Source organism: Macaca thibetana, chromosome 2 (assembly GCF_024542745.1).
Source record: "Macaca thibetana thibetana isolate TM-01 chromosome 2, ASM2454274v1, whole genome shotgun sequence".
Taxonomy (NCBI): Eukaryota; Metazoa; Chordata; class Mammalia; order Primates; family Cercopithecidae; genus Macaca; species Macaca thibetana.
Window position 1 is genome coordinate 7,198,329 of NC_065579.1, and position 22,001 is coordinate 7,220,329.

Here is a 22,001-nt window from a genome sequence, read left to right on the forward strand (position 1 = left end):
GTTAGTTTGCTAAGGATAATGGCCTCCACTCCATCCATGTTCCTGCAAAGAACATGAACTCATTCTTTTCTATGGTTTCATAGCATTCCGTAGTATATATGTACCACATTTTCTTTATCCAGTCTATCATTGATGGACATTTGGGTTGATTCCATGTATTTACTATTGTGAATAGTGAGGCGATGAATGTACATATGCATGTGTCTTTATAATAGAAAACTATTTTGCAATAGAAAGATTTGTATTTGTATTCCTTTGGCTATATATCCAGCAATGAGATTGCTGGGCCAAATGATATTTCTGTCTTTAGGACTTGGAGGAATCACCACACTGTCTTCCACAATGGTTTAACTAATTTACACTTCCACCATCAGTGTATAAGTGCTTCTTTTCTCTACAGACTAGCCAGCATCTGTTATTTTTTGACTTTTTAATAATAGCCATCCTGACTGGTCTGAGATGGTATCTCACTGTGGTATTGATTTACATTTCTCTAATGATCAGTGATGCTGAACATTTTTTCATGATTGTTGGCTAAATGTGTGTCTTCTTTTGAAAAGTGTCTGTTCATGTCCTTTGTCCACTTTTTAATGTGGTTGTTCGATTTTTTCTTCTTGTAAATTTGTTTAAGTTCCTTATCGATGCTGGATATTAGATCTTTGTCAGATGGATAGACTGCAAAATTTTTCTCCCATTCCCTAGGTTTTCTCCTTACTCTGTTGATAGTTTCATGGTTGTGCAGAAGCCATTTAGTTTAGTGAGATCCCATTTGTTAATTTTTGCTTTTATTGCGTTTGCTTTTGATGTCTCCAACATGAGATCTTGCCAATGCCTATGTCCTGAATCATATTGCCTAGGTTGTCTTCCAGGGTTATTATAGTTTTGAGTTTTACCTTTAAGTTTTGAATTTATCTTAAGTTAATTTTTGTACATGGTGTAAGGAAGGTGTATTAGTCCATTTTCACACTGCTATAAAGAACTAACTGAGACTGAGTAATTTATGAAAAAAATAGGTTTAATTGACTCACAGTTCTGCCAGGTTGGGGAGGCCTCAGGAAACTTACAATCATGGTGGAAGGCAAAGGGGAAGCAAGGCATGTCTTACACCTTATGTGGTGTCTGTTTGTGTACTGGTAACATGCTGTTTTGGTTACTGTAGCCCTGCATTACAGTTTCAAGTTGGGTAGCATGATGTTGCCAGCTTTGTTCTTTTTGCTTAAGATTGCCTTGGCTATTCATGCTCTCTTTTGGTTCTACATGAATGTTAAAATAGCTTTTTCTAGTTCTGAGAAGAAACTCAATGGTAGTTTCATAGGAATAACATTAAATATATAAATTTATTTGGGTGGTATGGTCATTTTAAGAATATTGACTCTTCCTATCCATGAGCATGAAATGTTTTTCCATTTGTTTGTGTCATCTCTGTTATCTTTGAGCAGCATTGTATAGTTCTTCTTGGAGAGATATTTCACTTCCCTAGTCAGCTGTATTCCTAGGTATTTTATTCTTTTTATGGCAGTTGTGAATGGGAGTTTGTCCCTGATTTAGCTCTCAGCTTGGCTATAGTGATGTATAGGAATGCTAGTAATTTTTGCACATTGATTTGTATGCTGAGACTTTGACGAAGTTGTTGGACTGAGACTACGCAGTTTTCTAGATATAGGATCATGTCATCTGCAAATAGGAGTAGTTTTACATCCTTTCCTCCTATATGGATGCCCTTGATTTCTTTCTCTTGCCTGATTGTCCTGGCCAGGACATCCAATACTAGTTGAATAGGGGTGGTGAGAGAGGGCATCAATGTCTTGTGCTGGTTTTCAAGTGGAATGCTTCCAACTTTTACCCATTCAGTATGATGCTGGCTGTGGGCATATGGCTCTCATTATTTTGAGTTATGTTTTTTTCAATACGTAGTTTATCTAGAGTTTTTAATGTGAAGGAGTGTTGAATTTTATCAAAGACCCTTTCTGCATCCGTTGAGATAATCATATGGTTTTGTCTTTAGTTCTGTTTATGTGATGAAACACATTTATTGATTTGCATTTGTGGAACTAACCTTGCATCCCAGGGATAAAGCCTAGTTGATTATGGTGGATAACCTTTTTGATGTGCTGCTGGATTTGTTTTGCCAGCATTTCTGAGGGTTTTTGCATTGATGTTCATCAATAATATTGCCCTGAAGTTTTCTTTTTTTGTCGCTATATATCTGCCAGGTTTGGTATCAGGATGATGGCCTAATAGAATGAGTTAGGGAGGTGTCCTTCCTCCTCAATTTTTTGGAATAGTTTCAGTAGGAATGGTACCATCTCTTTTTCCTATATCTGGCATAATTCAGCTATGAATCTGTCTGATTCTGGGCTTTTTTTGTTGTTGTTTGGTAGGCTATTTATTATTGTCTCAATTTCAGAGCTCATTATCTGTCTGTTCAGGGATTCAATTTCTTCGTTTTTCAGTCTTGGGAGGTGGATGTGTCCAGCAATTTATCCATTTCTTCCAGATTTTCTAGTTTATGTGCATACAGGTATTCATCATATTCTCTGATGGTTGTTTGTATTTCTGTGGGATCAGTGGTAATATCCCCCTTGTAGGTTTCTGATTGTGTTTACTTAAGTCTTCCTTTATTCCTTTATTAGTCTAGCTAGCGGTCTACCTACTTTAACTTTTTCAAAAATTCAGCTCCTGGACTTGTTGATCTTTTGAATAGTTTGTCGTGTCTCAATCTCCTTCCGTTCAGCTCTGATTTTGGTTATTTCTTGTCTTCTACTAGTTTTGGGGTTGGTTTTCTCTTGGTTCTCTAGTTCTTTTAGTTGTGATGTTAGGTTGTTAACTTAATATCTTCCTAACTTTTTAATGTGGACATTTAGTGCTATAAATTTCCCTTTTAACACAGCTTTAGCTATTTCCCAGAGATTCTGGTAGGTTGTATCTTTGTTCTCATTAGTTTCAAAGAACTTCTTGATTTCTGCCCTGATGTCATTATATACCCAAACATCATTCAGGAGCAGGTTATTCAGTTTCCATGTAATTGTTGAGTTTGAGTGAATTTTTTAGACTTCATTTCTTTTTTGATTTTGCTGTGGTCTGAGAGACTTTCTGTAGGGTTTCAGCTGGCAGTTCCACTCTTAGTCTGATGGGCTTGCTTTATAGGTGACCTGGCCTTTATGTCTAGCTGCCTTTAACTTTTTTTTTTTTTTTTCATTTTGACCTTGGAGAGTCTGAGGATTATGTGCCTTGTGGATGATCTTCCTGTGAAGTATCTTACTATGGTTTTCTGCATGTCCTGAATTTGAATGTTGGCCTCTCTAGCTAGGTTAAGGAAGTTCTCCTGGATGATATCCTGAAATATGTTTTCCAAGCGAGTTGCATTCTTTCAGTCTCTTTTAGGTACACCAATCAGTCATAAATTCAGTCTCTTTGCATAATCTCATATTTTTCAGAGGTTTTGTCCATTCCGTTTTATTACTTTTTCTCTATTCTTATCTTCTTATTTTCAGAAAGACAGTCTTCAACCTCTGAGATTCTTTCCTCTGCTTGGTCTATTCTGCTTTTAATACTTGTGATTGCATTATGAAATTCTTTAGTGTGTTTTTCAGCTCTGTCAGATCAGTTATGCTTTTCTCTATACTGGCTGTTTTGATTGTCAACTCTTGCAGTTTTTTTTCAGGGTTTTTAGCTTCCTTGCATTGGGTTACAACTTACTCCTGTAGTTTAGTGAGCTTTGTTCCTATCCATTTTCTGAATTCTGTTTCTGTCATTTCAACCATCTCAGCCTCACCCCAGTTTCGGACCCTTGCTGGAGAGGTAATACGGTCATTTGGAGGAAAGATGGCACTCTGGCTTGTTGAGTTTTCAGCATGATTTTGCTGAGTCTTATCTTTGTGGGATTATCTGCCTTCAATCTTTATTGCTGACTTCTGGCTTATTTTTTTTCTGTTATCCTATTTGATGACCTTGAAGGTTTGATTGTGGTATAAGGTGGATTCAGTCAACTGGCTTCATTTCTGGAAGATTTTAGAGAGCCAACACTCAGCTCCCAACTCCCGGACTACACGCTGTAACTCTGGGGGACTTGTATTCAGCCCCAACTTGGTTCTCTGGCTCCTGGAGGTTTGGAATCCACTGCCCTGGGTAGGTAGAGGTGTGGCAGCTGCAGCAAATTACTAGTGGATGCAGGGGTGCCTGCCTCCCTGCAGGGTTTCACCACAGTGGTGGAGGCAGCTGGGGAGGAGAGCTGGACCCCTGCTGGAGACTGTGTGTGCTGTTGTGCTGGAAGTGGTGTGGGCTTGTGGTTGGGTGCTGGCCAGCACAGGTCTGGCTTCCTTCTGTGTGCCTGGCAAGCAGGAGTAATCACTCAGGGTGTGGAAAAATCTCCTGTTTTCTGTGCAAGGGTGGGGCACTGGCTGGTTTGGGGCTTGTTGGCCGTGTGGTGGTCAGTGGGGTAGAGGAGGCAGTGTACTGCACTACCGCCTGCTATAGGGATAAGTAAAGCAAAACCCATCCAATATGACAGGTGACAGCAAAGTGATGTGGGTAGTTGCCACAGTCCCAGGGGAAGCCGCAGTAGTGGAAGGGAATGGCCTTCTCCACCACAGTGGGTTGATGCACAGCCATAGAGCTGTCTTGCTGGAGTTCTCCACTGGTCAGACATGGTCTGTGAGTGAAAAAACTATGGTGTAGGCCCCAGGGCATCCAAGGCTGCTCTGTAAGCAGATATGGCCAGACTGGGGCCCAGGAAGAGACCAGCAGACCAAGGAGTGCTCAACTTGGATCAGCCTTGTATGATGTGCAAGACCACCCTAAAGAGATCAAGTCCAACAGTTGTACTAGGGCTCAAGTCTGTTATGGAAGCAAGGCCAGCCTAGTGGGATGGCCATCCCTGGCCATGCTCCACTATAGACACTCCTGCACCAAATCCTCTGGGTTCCACATCAACTGGCTTGCTTCCCCTACCACTTCTCTAGGCAGCTCTTTCTGCCGCCTCAAGTGTCTATGTGGTCAAGGGGTCCCCTCCTGCTGCAGTTCCAGAGGCCCATGGTGAGAGCGGGTTGTTCCGTGCCAGTTCAATTTGTCCACTCTCCCAGAGCTGTTGTGGTTCAAAAAAGAGTCCCCGTGTGCAGTAGCTCATGTGGCTTTCCCAGCTTTCTCTCTCTCCGCCCGTTTCTGTGTCTTTTTTCCAACCACTCTTGGCACCTTCCCTCTGAAGATCTGTTAAAAGTATACCAGCCATCTCAGTCCCTCCATGGGAGCTGTTCCACTTGTCTGCTTCTAGTTGGCTTTCTTGCCTTCCCTGCAATAGGCAGTTTTTCAACTCTTCTTTCCTTCCCTTCCTCTCTGCTTTTGTAATCCCCAGTGTCTATTCCTTATATCTTCGTGTCCATGTGTATCCATTGTTCAGCTCCCACTTATAGTGAGAACATGTGGTATTTGAGTTTCTGTTTCTGTGTTAATTCACTGAGAGTAATGGCTTCCAGCTGCATTGATGAACAACAGCAATTTAAATGGAGAGTTCTCTTCTCAGTTCATATACCTTCTCTGCTTGATCTAATTTATAATTCACTGTCACTGCTTCTTCTAACATGCATACCTCGCTAATTAACGTTTCAGTATATGCTACACTTTCAAGACTCTCCTTCCAATCAGATGTATCTAACTAACTAAAACTTCCTGAACTGAATTTATTCTATTTCCTCCAAAGGATACTCTTTTTAAAAATATTCCTGAACGCAGTCAGTGGTACAGCCATCCACGTATTTGTTCAAGCTCCATATATAGATATCATTTTCAGCTTGAGATTCCTCACCATCTATATTCTATCAGATATTAAAATTTCTTCATTTTTTCCCACAAATATTTCTTAAAACTATCATGCCTTTTTTATTCATATTAGCACTTTAGTTTTTCGTGTGTTTTAGCCTTTTAACTTATCACTTGCTCCTGGTTTTGACCTTATTCACCCTCCAGTCTTACCAGAAAGACCTTTGTAAAATACAAATCTCAGTAGTTTATACTCATGTAAAACACCTAGAGATCTTCATTGCCAAAAGTAATAGTTTCCAAAAGGGGATGCATATTCTCCGGGGAATTCATTCATTAGATACCAATAAAAATGTGAAAATTTACTTTTATTAAATATTTTATTTTTGACTCTTAAAATTTATATTTTTGTGTGTAATGAAGACATATAAAATTACTACTCTGGCTATATATTCTATAAATAAATGCATATAAACATGTATTGTTATACATCAAAAACTTTTTTACTAATAAATATTCCCAATCGAAATAATTTGAGGATCACTGACTTACAAGAAAAAAAAAATGAAAGCTCATTAATAGGGATTAAAGATCTCTTTTTGTCTTAGCCTCTGCCTGACTTTCTGTGCTTTTCTCTGCCATGGTTAGGTTCTCATGAAAGCAGGTACTAAGATAGAACCAGGAGAGGAAAAGGTTTATTGGGAAGTAACACTTGTGAAAGGCAGAGGGAAGAGACAGGGTTGGGCATGGTGAAGACTTGACATCTCTGCCAACTCAACAACAGGAGGAGTTAGAGGAACCCTGGATTTGGCAGAAGTGACTCTGCTTTTATACCATGGCTTTGCTGATTTATTGGCCAGCGTCCAAATTGAAAAGAGCATGACCTCAGCTAAAAAGCTGAGGTGGACCCTGAAGGAACAAATGGCTGGTGGCTGCAGATACCAGCATCTTAAAGGAGGATACGCATGGCATATCTCCATGTCTATTGACTACTCTCGTGCGCCTTAACAACCTCACCCCCAAACACACAAAGTCACCTCAGTGACTCTTTATATCTTTTTTTTTTTTTTTCCTGCATGAAAACACATGCCTCTCAGATTCTTGGTGATTAAACCATACTGCCTGGGTTCTAATCTTAATACTTCTTAGCTCTTTGAGCTTGGGAAAATTACCAAACCTCTCTGTATATTTACAGATGATTATTTAAGTTTCCTCAACTGTAAAATGGGAATAAAAATAGAATCTAACTCAGGGAGTTGTCATGTGAAGGTTAAATTGTTGATACGTTAAAATGTTTTAAACAGTGCCTGCGTATACCAGATACTCAGAAAATACTACCTATTATGAAATCGCATCACTTATTCAATAAATTATGTAATTAGACTCTCCCTCAAAGTTCTCTTTGCATGTTAGGCAAACCATTATTGTAACACTTAAAGACTGAGAAATATGCAATTTGGAAAGATATTTAGGGCTAGCTGTTTCTGCTTTACATAACGTCAGCTGGTTTGGTTACTTTCAAGATGGCTCACTCATATGTCTGGCAACTTGGTACTGATTGGCAGCTGGGAGGCCATCCAGGAATGGGCTGGGACTTGGTTATACTCCATGTAGTTATTTCTGTGTGCTGATTAAACGTTCTTGGGCATGAAATCCCAAGAGAATCAGGCAAAAGCAGTATTGCCTTTTATGACTTAGCCTTGGAAGTTGTGTAGAATTACTTCTGCTGCAACTGTAGAACTGTCCTACAAGCTCCCCTACAACGGAATAAGTTTCAAAGTCACATTATAAAAAGAGTATTTTAAGATTTATCATTGAAGCCTTTTTTGGAAAATGCAGGTTGCCATAGGTGTGGTGTGGCCATCATCATGTTGGTAGTTTCCGAAAGTTCATAAAATAACAAAAACAGAAAACCATTGAATATCATTGCAAGGAAGTAGGTGATTAAGTGATGAAATAATTGAAATAAACAAAATCTAATACAGTAAAAGACTTAAATATAAAACGCTGGCCCAGGTGCAGTGGCTCACATCTGTAATTCCAACACTTTGGGAGGCCAAGGCAGGCAGATCACCTGAGGTCAGGAGTTCGAGACCACCCTGGCTAATATGGTGAAACCTCATCTCTACTATAAATACAAAAATCAGCCAGGCATGGTGGTGCATGCCTGTAATTCCAGCTACTCAGGAGGCTGAGGCAGGAGAATCGCTTGAACCTGGGAGGTGGAAGCTGCAGTAAGCTGAGATCGTGCCACTGCACTCCAACCTGGTCAACATGGTGAGATTCTGTCTCAAAAAATAAATAAAGAAAATAAAATGCCTAGGGACGCTGACAAGATATAAAAATCTCTTCCTGACCAGGCACGGTCACTTATGCCTGCAATCCCAGCACTTTGGGAGGCCGAGTGGGGGACGAATCACCTGAGGTCAGGAGTTCAAGACCAGCCTGGCCAACATGGTGAAACCCCATCTCTACTAAAAATACAAAAATTAGCCAGGCATGGTGGTGGGTGCCTGTAATCCCAGCTACTTCTTCGGCTGAGGCAGGAGAATTGCTTGAATCCAGGCAGTGGAGGTTGCAGTGAGCTGAGATAGTGCCATTGCACTCCAGCCTCGGCAACAGATTGAGACTCCATCTCAAAAAGAAAAAAGAAAAAAGAAAAAAATCCTCTTCCTCCTTTTCTTTGACCCTATGTGCCCCACCTTGAAGTTGTCAACAGCATGCATACGAGATGGCTATAGTGAATTTTGTTGTATGGCAGCAAATGAAAAGCATCAAAAGATCATGATGACGACACTAATAATACCCACACAGATTGCTGTGCCCATGTTTACACACTTTCTTATCTGAATCTCACCTAAAATGCATGTTCCACTGAAACCAACCAAAAATGTAAATAAATGTGAGTAAAATATTTCCATATCTCTACATAAAACATAAGGTTGCTGAAACTCTGCTAGTTAGTGAAAGAACCAGTCATAGATAAAATATCTTTTGATTTCTAATCTTTGCTATTTATACCACACCCCTCATATGATTATAACCTTCTGTTTGTGATTTTAAGCCCCCAGATCCTGGACTCTTAGTTTAACTATCTGAAATAAATTTTAAAAACTTCATTACCAATTGTTTCTAATAGTGACCTCTCACATCACAAAGTATGTCTCTGTTGTGGCACTTAACTCATTTGACTCCTGTTATCATTGGTTGTACGTATCTGCCTCAAATTGAACTGTACATTTTCTAACAGAGAAATTGTTCTTTATAAATCATTTTGTGATTCTACAGTGTGAAACACAGTGATTGGTACATATATGTATTATACTGACTTGCTAGAAGCTCAAGTTAAAGATACATTATCAACTGATTTAGTTTAGAGGCTTTAGAGGTATGATCCATTTTTTAAAACTTGTGATCTACTATCATTATTTCCTATATAGCATAGTAGTTAAGGCACAGAACATGGAGTTAATTTTAAAAAGCTGGTTTGCCTCCAGACTCTGCCACTTACTATCTGTGAGACTCAGAAAAATTTCTAAACTTTTGTTGCTTAGATTTTATCGTCTGTAAAGGGGAGGTTATAACAATAGCACTCCACGTGTTGTGAAGAGTAAATGATTTAATGTTTGTAAAGCTATTAGGACATTATGTGGCACATAGTTAAACACTATGTGTTGCTATTTTAATTGCTGATTTTTCCTTGGCATCTCTAGAGAAGTCACAGTGCTTCCTATGAATACTTCAATGATACTTTTTCCATGGCAAGAATACTGGTTACATACTTGAGCTTAACTTTTAAAAAATAATCTTATATACTAGGCTTTCTTTTTCTTTATGCTATTTGTGGCTTCTTATTAACAGTGAGGTCTGGAAGGTATGTGCATATCTCAACCAAAGGTTGCTAATTGGTGGGGAAGCATTGCCTCAAGATACGATACTGGTTCTGAAAACTACTGTGTGTTTAGAGGACATGCTGCTTTCTCCATGATGGAGCAGAGTGACCTACATGAGGCAGATAGTTATCAACATTTTCCACCTATTGCTGTTTTTGATTGCTTTCCATTTTGCTCTTTTGCAGGAAGAGTAAGTTTGCAAAAGCCGTCTGGCAACAGCAAGGCTTTCCCTTGTTTAATGGAGTGTTAAACAGTCTGAGCTGGAGGCTTTGGAAAAAGATAAATTCACCACACAAAATAAAAAATGGGAAACTGGCTCCCTTTTTGGGTGAAGGAAACGATCAACTCATTTATTTGGTCAGTCTTTCAGCAAGCATGTTTTGGATGTCTGCTCAGAACTTCTCTTGGGTACAGGGGTTGCTGGATTAGATACAAATTATGAAGGCTTTCCTCCCAAAAAATTATTTTAGCAAAGGAGATTTAAAACATTATCTCATATAATCTAGCTAAGATATATCCAAATGCATAACCTCTTTGGTCAGACAAAAACCCTAAGATTTCAATTTGGTGCAAACATTGAATAGGGAATTGTGATCAGGCAATTATGTGTTTGGGGGTCAATTACCCCACATTTAAGTTGGGCTGCCTACTTGTGACTGGGTAGAAATATATCAGAGTGTCTCCGGACTGCAAAGAAACATAAAGAGATTATGGAGTCCAACCTTAAGTAATTCACTGTAAAGTAAAATAAAATAACAAAACAAGCCCCTCTTCTCAGAATGCTAGGATCTTTCTCTTTCCCCTTTCATTCCCTCATTCACACACACACACCTTGCAATTTGCTTAATCCCTGGTGAGCATGCTTGTGACATTGTTACTGGGCTCCTAATCTAGAAGGAAGGAGACACATCACTGAAAGTGTAACACACCAGAGAAACTATTGAATTTACCAGAGAGAGTAACATTGATAGTTGGAAGGAACACTGAACATTGACAAGCATGTCAGGGTGAGGTTCCCAAGAGGCAAAGTTTAGTTAAGTAGAATTCTCTAAACTACCTTCTAAGGAAAATGAGTCTTGATTTGGTGTGTGGCATATAAAAATTTGGGGACAGACTTGGATTACTCAGAACAATAGAGTGGCTGCATGCTTCTGTGAGCATCCCACAGAGAGAACTCAGCCAATTTCTGAAAATAAATGGCAATAAGTATCTCTGATCAGCATTAACCAAGCAGCAGAAACCCTTTCAATCCTCACACACAAAAAAATCTGTGAGGTAAGGATGGTTGTTATCATCCCCATTTTAAAAATGAGAAAACTGAAGCCCATAGAGTTTAAGTAACTTGCTGAAAATAACATGGCTAGTGAAGGCAAAGTCCGAATTTGAACCTGGGCAATCTGTGTCCAGAGTCTGAGCTCTTAACCACTCAGGAAGTTGACTGTAAATGTTGTCAAAAATTTAAATAATGTTATCTTGAAGGAGCATCCAAAACGTATTAGCCTGTTCTGAAAATAAGCTTCTACTTGTGCTTTAAATATGAATTGAGGTCTCTCCTACTTGAAGATGTGCTTCTTGGACCATTTAAGGTTGCATTAGGTATAACCTAGGAAATATAACCTCCTTTCATTCTGGCCAGAAGATCTAGAATGTCTTGATGTCAGGACTGTTACTTACCTATTTGAAATTTTTATACTTGGCATAGCATTGGGAACTGAAAAACTGTCTCCTTTCATGGCTAGAAAGAGCACTGAGAACCAGATGATGTAAGTTAGATTGAATCGAATTTATGCTTCCTTCTGAGTATGATAAGCAAGTACCCCTAAAACATTTTCTAGTTTCCCCTTGCTTCATCTTTTCTATATTATGATTCTTCAGTTAAGACAGAATTGTGGGAGTGGTGGTTAATCTTGCTCATTCTTATTTTTCATCATTAGGGCTTTACTCAAATGCCAGATGATCTCTTTTCGTAAGCAGTTTATTCTATGATCTTAATAGCCTTTTTCTCTCTGTCTCTCATACACTCAAATGCACATGCATGCACACAATCACACACACTCACCCATCCAACTCAGTCCTTTTTAAACATAATCATTTTAGAGTCATTTGCTTTATTAACCAAACAGTAATTGAGCATGTGGTATGTGAAAAGCACTACACTGGGGTCTATAAATGAAAGTTGAATAAGACAAGGTTCTTTATCCCAGAGGTGAGAGTAGGGAACAGAATTGAGGTCTTGTATCAGCCTTGAATTTTAGTAAGGTAACTCTCTTAGAAGTGTAAAGAAGTGATTGAACCATATATAGACAGAGAGTGAGGGGCAGGATGGGGAGCTGTGAGATCAGGTAAGAAGTTATGGTAATAAATCAGGTAAGAGAAAAACGTGGCCTCAAGCTAAAGCTCTCAGAAAATGGAGGAGGGATGGCTCCAACAACTATTTCAGATTTGGATTTATATTCTACATATTCTTTCAGATTTTTATGTTTTCATATATCAAGTATGTCATTTATGAGCAACACAGAGTTGTGTTTTTAAAATAAATTTAATAAAAATATATTTTTATTAATGATAATAATACATCAATAAGTACTGGTATATTTAGACTTGAAGCTTATCTTACTAATTTTTTCTACTTGTTTCACATGCTTATTTTTACTTTCATTTTTTCTTTTTTATTAAATAAGGTTTTTGTTTCTTGTGTATACCCATTATCCATTAGTGACTAGCACAAAGTAGTACTCAATAGCTCTTTAAAAATCTTTAAGTAAACTTTTTACTGGAGGATAATGTATTTACAGACACTTGCACAAATGATAAAGTTAGTACTTGAATGATCATTGGTTTCAACTCTTTTCATTGTCTTCAGTTTTTCTGTTTAAATATAATTTGTATTTATACAGATGATTGTATTTATGATTATGTATTTATGTATTTATGATTGCATTTAATCATGATGATTTTCTCAAAATGTAAATCTATCACATCGTTTCCTTTTTTTAAGCATAGTTCTTTTTATCATTTGTGGGAAAAAGTCCAATTTCTTTAATGTTAATTATAAGGCACTTCATGATCTAGTGTGCCTCTGCAATCTCAACTTCATCTGTATGATTTTGTTTTATAAGAATAAAGATCATTTTTAAAATGTCTTCAGTAACATTCTCCAGAATCTGAGCCTTTGTGTTTGCTGTTCTGTCGTTCTAATCTATTTTTCATAATACCTTCCTATTTGGTTTAATCTTCTGACCCTCTTCAGATATTACTATAACTGTCAGTTATTCTGAGATACTTTTTTTACCTCGTAACTAAATTTTATCCTTGCTGCAAAAGCATTTTACTCTATCCTTTTTTATTAATAATATTGATTACACCTTATAAAAATTATTCATCTAGTTGGCTGTTTTCCCAGACTAATATATTTAAGGTCAGAGATTGTACCTGTCTTGTTCAGCATCACCCCATTCTTAGAGGGTTAGCATAGTTCCAAGCACATATAAAAATATTTGTTCATGAATGAATGTTGAAATAATAAAAGCTCCCAGAGGCAATGCTTTCCAAATTTAGGTGAATCCAATATAAATTATTACATTTTCAGAGTATTTTATGCTAATAGTTTCAGGAAACTATTTTAATTGAAATGTCTAATTGAGATTGTGAATATAAAGATCTCTGGTGGGAAAATAGGCCAGAATAACATTATATAAAGTTCATGGCTCTACAAGGAGACTTGAAACTTGTAATTAGCAGTTGACGACTACCACATGAATCAGACTAGATAAGATTACCAGAAAAAGATGCGTTACGGTAAACGCACTCTGAACACTTTGAATCCAGAGATAATTAAAGTCAGTAATTGTAAATGGACCTTCTTTTACATTGAAAGCACTTATAATCCGCTTAAACATGCTTTTTGATTTTTAAAATCTATATATTCTAAAGTTTTCATCCATAAAATTGCTTTTGGATATTCAGAAAGCAATAAGCCAACTTTGCAAAACCTTTGAAAAGGGCATTGAAATTTTTCAAGTTATAAATGAGATAAATTTATATTACATTTACATAAATTACCTTAGAAAGGAACTTTTAAGAAAGAAACATATTCTGTTTTCAATTAAATATTGAAATGATATCAGATTAACTGTTATAGTTCACTTAATTTGAACTATATCAGCTTAAAGTCACTACTCTTTTCTACTCCAAAGGTCGCTGTCACTGCTTTCATAATCTTCCTGATTAAAATTAACAATATATTTGGATGAATTTTAAACTATCTTACATATCAATTCACTATCTTTTAGCATATTTTAATATGAATGTAATTTTAATTTAATATGCTTTGAATGCCAATTATACTTATGCTCTGGGCAGAATCACACAGATCTATAAGATATAGTACCTGCCCTCAAAATACTGATAATCTAGATCAGGAAAATGTATGCCTCAAATAAAGAAGACAAAATGACTAGGGCAGAGAATGATAGGAGTGGCACTGATAGTGTCCTGGGTTACGCATTTTAAAATAATGATTAAGTCATAGGTCGATATCAAATGTTCGTTTGTATCAGCCAGAGTCCAAGAAGGAAGCATATTCCAAAGGTCAAACTGAGGAAAGTTTAATGAAGGACACATTTACATTATAAAGATGTGTGCATGGAAAAGGGAGCCAATAAAGAATGATACAGTACCCGGATACTGGCAACAGTGGGAAAATCTCGTAATCTCTTGACCTGAAGGGTTAAGGGTAGAAATGGTTGCTGCCAGAATCTGGAAAGGTAGCAGTGAAAGAAAGTTCCCTAAGAGGATCTGGTAATGAATTTAGGCACTGCTAAATCATCACCTGGCATACAAGTGTGGGAGGTAGAAGCATAAATACTCAGCACTCCATATCCTCTTGCACCTTGCTTTCTTGTATCTCCCATTGGTCAATTCAATAAGAAGTAGAGGTCAAGGAAGACCAGGAGAGAGAGTCGGTTGATGTCAGCTTCTGAGGGCATATGTCAGGACCAAGAGTAGTAGAGAATGGATTTGGAATCACATCCTTTTATGAAAATTATGTGTGTGTGTGTACATACATAAAATTATATGTGTGTGTGTACACATGTATATAGGTATACAGATATATACACATATATACACATATATATACACATACACACACACACACACACACACATATATATGTATTTTGCATAGGAACCATGGCCATAGGCGATTCCAGTGATGTAGGCATGACTGGTCGCCCAGCTCTCCTGTGATAAGCTCACCATGGTTTTTTAATCTAATGCAAATACATTGAGGGTGGATCCAAGGATTAGAGTTAATGTAAACACTCAGTCAAAGGGAAATTCATATCCCTGCAGTACTGTACACTTAAACTTCTTGCTCCCAGAAATTGTTTTTATTCCCAGGTAATTTGTAACTCATGCTATTAAAAACTCATTCAAAATAAAGAAAAAATCACAGGAAGTTAAAGAAATACCTAAAGACATCCACAAAAAAAAATATGTATTTTTAAATTTATTTTTTATTTTATTCTACATATTTAAGGTATACAACATATTTTGATAATTTTGATATGCTTATACATAGTGAAATGATTACTACAGTTAAGCAAACTAACATATCCATCACTACGCATACTTATCATTTTTGTGTGGTAAGTGTACTTAAAATCTACTTGCTCTGCAAATTTTTAGTATACAATATTACTAATATTCCTCATGCTTTACATTATATCTTTAAATTTATTCATCTTACAGAACTGCAAGTTTGTACCCTTTGACTTACGACTTCTCTCCCTGCTCTTGTTGTATTTTGTTTCTAGGTATTTGAATTTAATATTTTTAGATTCCACATGTAAGTGAGATCTTGCAGAATGTTTCTTTCTGCATCTAGCTTATTTCACTTAGCATAATATTTTCCAGGCTCATCCAATAGTTGCAAATGACAAGATTTCCTTCTTTTTAAAGGCTAAGTACTACTTCACTGTGGATATAGATCACAATTTCTTTATCCATTAATTCATCAGTGAACACTTAGGTGATTCCTATGTCTTGGCTATTGTGAATAATGCTGCAATAAACATAGAAATAATTATACTTAAAAGTGTTACTTTCATTTCCATTGGGTATACGCCCAAAGAGGAATTGCTAGGTTATATTTTTGTTCTGTTTTTAATTTTTTGAGGAATCTTCTCCATACTGCTTTCCATAATGACTGACCCAACTTACACTCCTACTCACAGTGTGAAAGTGTTCACTTTTCATCATATCCTTGCCAATACTTGCCATTTATTGCCTTTTTTTTTTGAGACAGAGTCTCGCTCCCTCGCCCAGGCTGGAGTGCAGCGGTGCCATCTCCGCTCACTGCAAGCTCCACCTCCCGGGTTCACGCCATTCTCCTGCCTCAGCCTCCCGAGTAGCTGGGACTACAGGCGCTGCCACTACGCCCGGCTCATTTTTTTGGTACTTTTAATAGAGACGGGGTTTCACCGTGTTAGCCAGGATGGTCTCGATCTCCTGACCTCGTGATCCACCTGCCCCGGTCTCCCAAAGTGCTGGGATTACAGGCGTGAGCCACCACTCCCGGCCTATTTCTTGTCTTATCTAGTAACAGCCATGCTAATGGGTGTGTGGTGGTATCTTTTTGTGAATTTGATTTGCAGTTCCCTGGTGATTAGTGATATTGAGAACCTTTTCATTCACCTGTTGCTCATTTTTGTATCTGCTTTAGAGAAATGGGTATTGAGGGCCTTTGCCCATTTTTAAACCACTTTACTTTTTGTTTCGTATTGAGTTCTGTGAGTTACTTATGTATTTTGGATAGTAATCCCTTGTCAGGTATATGCTATGCAAATATTTTTTCACAATCAATAGGCTGCTTTCTAATTTTGTTGATTGTTTTATTTGTTGTGCAGAAGCTTTTCAGTTTGATGTATGCCCACGTGTTTATTTTTTGTTGTTGTTGCCTGAGCTTTTGGTGTACATATAAAAAAGAAATCATTGCCAAGGTCAATGTCAAAGAGTCTCCTATGTTTCCTTCCAGGAATTTTATGGTTTCATGTACTACATTTAGGTTTTTGATCTGTTTTGAGTAAATTTTTGTGTGTAGTGTAAGATTAAGGTCTAACTTCATTTATATGCATGTGGATGTCCATTTTCCCCAATGGCATTAGTTGAAGAGATCATCCTTATCCTGTTGTGTCTTCTCAGTGCCCTTGTCATAAATAAGTTGACCATATATGTTCAGGTTTATTTCTGGGCTCCATTCTGCTCCATTGGTCTATATCTGCTTTTTAACCAGTAGCTATGCTGTTTTGACTACTACAGATTTGTAAGATAATTTGAAATCCGAAAGTGTAAGGTTTCCAGTTTTGTTCTTTTTGCTCAAAGTTGCTTTGACTTCTTGAGGTCTTTTGTGGTTCCATATGAGTCTTATAATAACTATTTCTATTTCCATGAAAATTCCCATTTGGATTTCGATAGAGATTGCATTGAATCTGTATATTACATTGAGTAGCATGGATATTTTAATAATATTAATTCTTCCAATGCATGAACATGGGATATCTTTACATTTTTGTGTGTTTTATTTAATTTCTATCATTCACATTTTATAGATTTAAGTGTATAGATCTTTTACCTCCTTGGTTAAATATATTCCTAAGTATTTTATTCTCTTTGGTGCTATTATAAATGGGATGCTTTTCTTGATTTCTTTTTTAGATAAGTCATGCTTGTTGTAAAGAAATGCAACTGATTTTTGTATGATAATACTGTATCATGAAACTTTACTGAATTTACTGAATAGTTCTAACAGTTTTCCTCTGTGTCTTTTCAGGGTTTTTTCTCCATAATATCGTGTCATCGGTAAACAGGTATAATTTTACTTCTTCCTTTTCAATTTGGATGCCTTTTATATCTTTTTGTTATAATTTGGATGCCTTTTTTATCTTTTTATTGTCTGACTGCTCTTGCTAGTACTTCCAGTACTACGTTAAATAGCTGTGGTGAGAATGGGCGTCCTTTCCTCATATTGGATATTATATGAAAAACTTTCAGTTTTTTCTTATTGATTATGATATTAGCTATGGGATTTTTATAAATGACATTTATTATCTTGAGTATATTTCTTTCTATACAGAAATTGTTGATAGTTTTTATCAATAATGTTTCTAAACTTTATCAAGTGCTTTCTCTGCATCGATTGACATGATCATTTGGTTTTATCTTTTGTTCTGTTAATGTGGTATATCACAGTGATTGATCTGCCTATGTTAAACCACCCTTATACCCTGGGATAAATCCCACTTGGTGATGCTATATAATTTTTTAATGTTTGTTTTTTATTGAATAATTTAATCAATTTACTTTTGAGGTAATTATTCACATAAGAACTCAATATTACCATTTTGTTAATTGTTTTCTGAATGTTTTGTAGATTTTCTGTTCCTTTCTTGCTGTGTTCCTTTGCAATTCAAAGATATTTTGTAGTGCGCATGCTTTGATTCCTTTCCCTTTGTCTTTTGCATATCTACTATAGATTATTGCTTTGTGGTTACCATCATGCTTACATAAAATATTTTATAGTTATACCTGAATATTTTGAGCTGATGATGGCTTAATTTCAATTGCATACAAAAAACTACACTTTTGTTTTCTCCCACATTTTATGTTCTTAATGTCATCATTTACATCTTTTTATACAGTGTATCCAATAATAAATTATTGTAGCTACATTTATTTTAAATAATTTAATCTTTTAACCACTATGCTAGGGTTATATAATTTATATACCACCATTACAGTATTATAGTATTCAAAATTTGACTATACATTTATCTTTATTAATGAATTAAATAGTTTCATATGTTTTTATGTTAGTAATTAGCCTTCATTCATTACTGCTTGAGGAATTTTCTTTAGAGTTTCTTGTGAGGCAGATCTAGTGGTAGTGAACTCTCTTATCTTGTGTCTGTCTGAGAAGCAAAGCATATCTTCTTCATTTTTGAAGGGTGTCTTTGCCAGATATAGTAGTCTTATTTAGTTAGTTAGTTAGTTAGTTAGTTAGTTATTTTATAGAGACAGGGTCTTATTCTGTTGCTCAGGCTGGAGTGCACTGGTATGATCACAGCTCACTGTAGCCTCAAGCTCCTAAGCTTAAGCGATCCTCTTACCTCAGTCTCTCGAGTACCTGGGACTAAAGTCATTTGTCAACACACTCAGCTATGTTTTTCTTTTTTGTAGAGACAGGGTCTCTATGTTGCCCAGGCTGGTTTCAAGCTTCTGACCTCAAGAAATTCTCCCACCTTACTCCCCCAAATTGCTGGGATTATAGGCATGAGCCACTGTGCCTAGCTGGATATAATATTCTTAGTTGACATTTTTTTTTCTCTTAGCATTTTAAATATATTATTCCTTCTCCTGTGACCTTCAAAAGTTCTGCTGAAAAATCCAGTGAATCCATATGATTTCCTTTGTATGAGACATGTTGATTTCCTGTTGCTGCTTTCAAAATTCTCTTTATCTTCAACTTTTAACAATTTGATTATAATGTGTTTCAGTACATACCTCTTTGTTTTGAAACTTTTTGGGAACTCTTAAGCTTCATGGATTTGGCTATTTATATCTCTCCCTAGATTTGAGAAGTTTTCAGCCATTATTTTTTAAAATAAGTTTTTTCCTCCTTCTCTCTCTCTCTTTTCCATATATAATATGTATATTGTATCACATAATAGTGTCCCATAAGCCTCATATGGATTCCTCATTTTTTTCATTTATTTTCATTTTTTCTCAGTATAAATAATTTACAAAAAACTATCTTCAAGTTTGCAGATTCTTTCTTCCACTTTATTGAGTCTCCCATTGAAGCTCTCTATTGCATTTTTTATGTTATTTATTGTTTTATTTGGCTCCAGGATTTCTATTTGATTCTTTTTCAACAATTTCTATCTTAGTTGAATTGTTTTTGTGTGTGTTCATTTTTTGTTTTCCTGATTTTGTTGTTTTGCATATTTGTGTTCTCTTGAATTTTGCTAAGCTTCCTTAAAAATAATTATTTGAATTCTTTTTCAAGCAATTCATAAATGTCAATTTCTTTGGGTCAGATGTGCCTGTTTACATGAGGGTGCAGAGGTGTGGGCTTTATCTAACTCTGTCAAATCAGGCCAGCATAGCAAAGGCTGATGGAGCACTGATGGCTGTATTAGTCTGAGACTACCTAAGACCGGGAAGAAAAAGAGGTTTAATGGACTTAAAGTTACACATGGCTGGGGAGACCTCACAATTATGGCAGAAGACAAGGAGGGGCAAGTCACGTCTTACATGGATGGTGGCAAGCAAAGAGAGAGCTTGTGCAGGGAAACTCTCATTTTTAAACCATCAGATCTTGTGAGACTCATTCGCTATCATGAGAATAGCGCAGGAAAGACCCGCCCCCATAATCTGATTACCTCCTGCCAGGTTCTTCCCATGACACATGGGAATTGTGGGAGTTATAATTCAAGATGAGATTTGGGTGGGGACACAGTCAAACCATATCAGTGGCCAAGGTTGCAGTTGCTTGTGGTGTTGATGACAGTAGCATGGGCTGTTGGCATCTCCAGTGTTGAAGGCTGTTAGGGTACTACTGTATTTTTCCACACAGAGGGAATTTCTCGCCAAGGGGATTCCTATTGGCACTAGGTCTGGAATGACTTTCAGGCAACCTGGTTGCACTTTGTTCCAGGACACAGGTACTCAGAGAAGCTGCAAAACTGGGTTCCTGTGTTCAAGGTTCTGTGAAAATACTGTGCCACCTGAGTCCTGAGTGTGGGTGCACTTCTCAATGCATGGGCATGTCCACACACCTCTCATGGACTTCAGACGTAGAGTGAAGTAGTATATTCAGTTCCCAGGAGGTGGGCCCCAGCCCCGCAGTGACTCAGCCTGAAGAAAAGCACCACTGTACCTCAGACCTCCAGGGGCAAGCCGCCTTGTGGAAGTGACACCGGTCCCTGGGGAGGCAGGACACCACAGCAGCTCAGGCCCTGGTGGGTAGGGCACTATAGCAATAAATCCTCAGAAATGGTAAGGTGCAGCAGCAACTTGGGCTAGAGATAGCAGAGAACTGAGTGCCCTAGGCTCTGAATGGTGGGGTGCAGTGGCACCAAGACCCCAGAGGTGGAGGGGCACAATGACTACTCAGGACCTATGGGTGGGTGCCGTATAGCAGCAACTCTGATCCCAAGATGGCGGGTGTCAGCTGTGGGAGTAGGTGGATTAAGACATAGCATTGGCTTCTTCTCCGGGGGGAGCACAGTGGTGTTGTGAGTCCCTCAGTTGGGCTAAGTACCAGTGAAGACTGCAGGAGTCCCTTGTGGTGAAGGCTGAAGGTGTTCATGGTGGTAATAAGGGCCACTGGGGTTTTCCTATTCACCTTTACCCCACACGGAGAAATCCCTCCTGGCTTCGAGCTGATCCCAACAGGGGGATGGGGTAGTTAGTTAGTGTTTTCAACACTTTCCTGTGCAGCCATCCTAGTTCTATGCTCCACAATGTTTCTGTTACTGTTTTGCTTTTACAATGAGGAGCAATTATAATATCCAGAACATAGGATTTGAGTTGGTGGAATTTATACATGCTTTTTAGAATACTCTGAATCACTACCCTGACGTTTCTGCCATTGCTGATTTTATTAGACTGAGCCATTGGCAATTGCTGCTATTTGACCATTTGTCCTGCAACTATGACAATTTCATATGGTTCAACTTAATAAAGAACAGTCAATCATATTTGAAATGAGCAATTCTGGCCTCAGAGCTTAAGTGATACAGTTCCGCAGAAACCCATTGTTTATTTCTATTTGATTTGTCTTTCTGGAGAGTACTGTTATAGATTTCTAAATAACACTTTTTAAAAAGTCTATGGATAGTGCCATCTCATACTAAGAACCCATAGGAACAGAGGATTGTAGATAACATCTTTGAGAAACACATTATTTAAAGACGGTGAAAACTGTGGCATGTGCAGGCTTATTTTTGCCGTATCTTTTGTAAAAGGTGCTACTTTTTAAATTATGTATGTTGCTATGGTAATAGGCATGACTGAACTGAATGGTTCTTCAATGTGGAAAAATATTTATTGATATTTACTTCTTTATTAACATTAGCTCTTTTTTTTTTTTTTTTTTTCTTTGAGACATGATCTCACTTTGTTGTCCAGGCTGGATTCAGTGGTATAATCTTGGCTTACTGCAACCTCTGCCTCTTGGGTTCAAGCAATTCTCCTGCCTCAGCCTCCCCTAGCTGGGATTATAGGCACTCACAACCATGCCTGACGACCATTTTTGTATTTTTAGTAGAGATGGGATTTTGCCATGTTG